The sequence below is a fragment of the Notechis scutatus genome, chromosome Z (assembly GCF_049901735.1).
Source record: "Notechis scutatus isolate UNSWTSFEM ecotype Mainland chromosome Z, rNotScu1.2, whole genome shotgun sequence".
Lineage (NCBI taxonomy): Eukaryota > Metazoa > Chordata > Lepidosauria > Squamata > Elapidae > Notechis > Notechis scutatus.
Genome location: NC_142025.1, coordinates 2,638,200 through 2,642,305, shown reverse-complemented (window position 1 = coordinate 2,642,305; position 4,106 = coordinate 2,638,200). Strand labels below are relative to the sequence as shown.

The 4,106-nt window shown below is 43.0% G+C and overlaps 1 long non-coding RNA gene across 1 annotated transcript; it reads left to right on the top strand.

Moving 5' to 3' along the window:
- The first annotated feature begins 1,852 nt into the window (after nucleotides 1–1,852).
- LOC148128748 (uncharacterized) lies at nucleotides 1,853–3,101 on the top strand. Its single transcript, XR_015745626.1, has 3 exons — nucleotides 1,853–1,944; nucleotides 2,148–2,306; nucleotides 2,896–3,101. It is a non-coding gene; the product is annotated as an uncharacterized LOC148128748 (long non-coding RNA).
- Nucleotides 3,102–4,106: the final 1,005 nt, after the last annotated feature.

Here is a 4,106-nt window from a genome sequence, read left to right as displayed (position 1 = left end):
CTGTCAGGAAATTCCTCCTTAGTTCTAAGTTGCTTCTCTCCTTGATTGGTTTCCATCTGTTGCTTTTTGTCTTTCCTTCAGATGCTTTGGAGAATTGTTTGACCCCCTTGTCTTTGTAAGAGCCCCTCAAATATTGGAACACTGATATCAAGTCTCCTCTAGTCTTTCTTTTCATTAAACCAGATACATCCAATTCCTGCAACCATTCTTCATATGTTTTAGCCTCCAGTCCCTTAATCATCTTCATTGCTCTTCTCTACACTCTTTCCAGAGTCTCAACATCTTTTTTATATCATGGCAACCAAACCTGTATTCCAAGCGTGGTCTTAGCAAAGCATTATAAAGCAGCCCTAACACTTCAGGTGATCTTGATTCTATCCCTCTGTTGATACAGCCTAGAATTGCATTAGCCTTTTTTGGCTGCTGTAGTACATGGCTGGCTCATATTTCAGTGGTTGTCCACCATAACTCCAATTGTCCACCCTCTCACAATTTCTACTGTCGAGACAGGTCCCCCCTATTATGTACCTGAGCATTTATTTTTTCCTGCCTAAATGCAAAACCTTACTTTTCTCACCATCAAATTGCATTTTGTTGGATAGGCCCCAGTGTTCAAGTCTGTCAAGATCCTTTTGAAACTCAGTCTAGCCCCAAATATTTTCATTTATGGAAGGAAGCCATTGTGGCAAGGGAGAGAGGCACCATAGCTTCCTCCAGCTTGGTCACAATTCAATGTACCATTTATTTGCCATTCTAACAACCACAGAACATCTCTTAATGGTTTCTTGAAATTAAATCTGATTTAAAATAGTCAAGTAACATAATGCTTGCAGTAACATGTCCTCATTTAGATGGAATTCCTCTCCTCGGGGTTTCCAACCAACTCTTTTTCTAAAATTCCTTGTATCCTTCCATTTTCCTTTGTCTTCTAGAAGTTTGGCATTCTACACCCAATTCCTGATGAGTTCCTTTAAGATCCTTCTTTTTTTTTTTTTTGTTAGAATTTTGCCCCTGATGCTTCTGCTAATTAATGAAACTTGAGGTTCCACAAATCACCTAAGATGGTTAGGGTTATGGCTCATGAAACTTGAAGTTCTGTTCATGAAGTTTGAACTGTTCCACAAGCTACTTAAGATGGTTAGGAGTAGGGTTCATGAAACTTGAGGTTCTCAACACTCCCACCCCACTCCCAATTGGATCTGAAGTGGACATTTGTTAGGTGACTTTGCCAACAAATCTTTAAGCAAGATTTGATGGAATTGTGCACTGGAGGCCTTTGAAAAGAATTGCTGAGATACACAATAACTGGACAATTGGAACCAGCAGTCACAGCAACAGAACTTTGCTGATCAAGATCAGCATTCAGAAGAAGCGGGCAACATGAGTTTAGGAGTGTTGGAACTCAGAGTCAGAAAAAATATCTGTTGTTAAGGATTGAACTGTGGGGTCCTTGATGCACTCAGAACTAGGTTCTTGCAGATGATTCAGGACCCAATGAGATATCATCATTAATGCTGAAAGGGAATGGGGTTTGAAGAGAGGAGGAGGAGGGGAAGCAGAAGGAGGAGGACTGTAGAAGGTCCTTGGTGTTCTCTGAGCTTACTTGTTTTCTTGCAGACGTTTCATGGCCCAACTAGGTAACATCATCAGTGATAGAAGAGAGTGGAGTTAGAGGTGGAGGACGACGAGTGCGGAGAGAGAGAGAGAGCGTGGGAGAGAGAAAGAGAAAGGGTTGGGGAGAAAGAGAATGAATATGAATTGCTTTAGGTGAGTTCTGCACACCTGAAAAAAGGCTATTTTCCTTTTTGCATCGCGCAACCTCCAAGTGTCAAGAGAGCCTCTCCTTTGAGCAGGGATCCCTCTGTTCCTTTTCAACAACCCAAGCAGATGCAGGAAGATCCCAGCAATTAAAACCTGCCTTTTGCCGTTTGGCTGACAGATGTGGTAAGCGAAATTTTCTTCCTAATCCCGCACTTTACGATTATGGCTCCAAATGTAAGATGTTCTTTCTTGCTTGCTCTTTCTTCCTTTCTTTCATTTTGTTGTTCGAGGGGGGGAGAGATACTTTTTTCTGTGGTTAAGGCAAAGCACAAACCTTGGTTGTGCTTTTTTTTTAAAAAAAATCCTTTTCTTTTTAATCCTCCCAGACTTTAAAGAGACAAGCCGTCTGATGCTTTGATTTGTTTCTCCGGCTGACAATCGTTGGTTTATCCGTCTCAAGATGAGACAAGGGCTTTTCATCCAGTCTTCGATGTACGACCACAACTGAGCCCAAAATTTCTGTTGCTAACCAAGACAGTTGTTAGGTGAGTTTTGCCTTATGGCATGACCTTTCTTCCCACCATTGTTAAGTGAATCATTGCAGTTGTAAACTCAGTCACTTGGTTGTTAAATGAATCCAGTTTCTCCTTTGACTTTGCTTCGCATGACCCTGGAACACTGCATCCATCATAAATATGAGTCAGTTGCCAAGCATCTGAATTTTGATCGTGTGGCCTTGGGGATGCCACAATGGTCGTAAGTTTTGAAAAACATCCATGAGTCATTTTTTCCCCAGTACTGTTGTAACTTTGAACCATCACTAAATGAACTGTTGTAAGTCAAGGGCTTCCTTGCTGCATTTTCCCCCTCTCCATTTGCAATGCTTTGCAAAAAAAAAAGCACTGGTGCACGGCTCCCCCTGAGAAAAACCAGCCTTGGTGCAAATCCATCTCCCACCCCTACCCTGCACCACCAACAATCACGGGCCATGAAATTGTGTTGCCTGCCACACAAAGCGCCTGGCCGTGGACCCTGCCCCCCTCCCCAGAGTCTCCATGCAAACTCTCGGGAATCCCTTCTACCACCCAGCCTGGCTTCTTAACCGATGTTAACATGTTGTTATCTGCTCCGCAGGTGGGTTAGCTTGACATTGTTTCCGCAAACAGCAGGATGTGAAAGAGAGAACAGGCTCATGGCGCCAACTCTGGCATCTGAGATGGCTGAACGGCCCTCAATGGTCGCTAAGAAAGAAAAGGCAAGAACGGCCAAGCCGAGCTCAACCCATTCCATTCAACCAACAGTCCTAGGCTGCATCAACAGAGGGATAGAATCAAGATCATGTGAAGGGTCAATACCGTTTTATAATGCCTTGGTAATGCCATACTTGGAATGTTTGCATCTGGTTTTGGTCTCCATGTGTAAAAAATAATGTTGAGACTCTAGAAAGAGTGCAGAGAAGAGCAACAAAGATGATGACAGGACTGGAGGCTAAAACACATAAAGAACGGTTGCTGGAATTGGGTCTGTCTAGTCTAGGGGTGACATGATAGAGTCTTCCAGTATTTGAGGGGCTGCACACAAAGAAGAGGGAGTCGAACTGTTGTCTAAAGCACCTGAAGGCAAGAGAAAAAGCAATGGATGGAAATTAATCAAGAAGTGAAGCAACCTAGAACTGAGGAGAAATTTCCAGACAGTGAGAATGATTAATCAGTGGAACAACTTGCCTCCAGAAGTTGTGGATGCTCCAACACTGGAGGTTTGAAAGAAGAGACTGGACAGCCATTTGTCTGAAATGGTAGAGGGTTTCCTGGTTGAGCAGGGGGTTGGACTAGAAGACCTCCAAGGTTCCTTCTAATTCTGTTATTCTGTTAAATCCAAAGGAATAGGCCTGGATAATTTTTCCATTGATGTTTAGATTAAACAGTGCATCAAGGTGACTGGAAGAAACAATTAATTATCTTGGGCTTGGCTTGATCCCTCTTCCTTCCTTCCCACCTATCTATTCAGCCATTGCCATCCTGGTTCCTAGTTCAGTTCTTCATTTTACATCCCTTTGGGCCAGCTTTGAAAAGAAAATATCCAGGGGACCCAAATTTCTCTTGGGTGTTGAAAAAAAAATTAATAAGGTGAAACTAGATAGGGAGCAGAGCACGAACTGATAAAAACCCTTATGATGGGAGGAAGGAAGGAAGGAAGGAAAGGAAGAAGAAAGAGAGAGAGGGAAGAGAGAGGGAGGATTGAAAAGAAAAAGAAAAGAGGGAGTGAGGGAGAGAAAAAGAGAGGAAGGAATGCAAGATGGATGGAAGGAAAGAACAGGATAGGAGGAAGGAAGGAAGGAAGGGGAA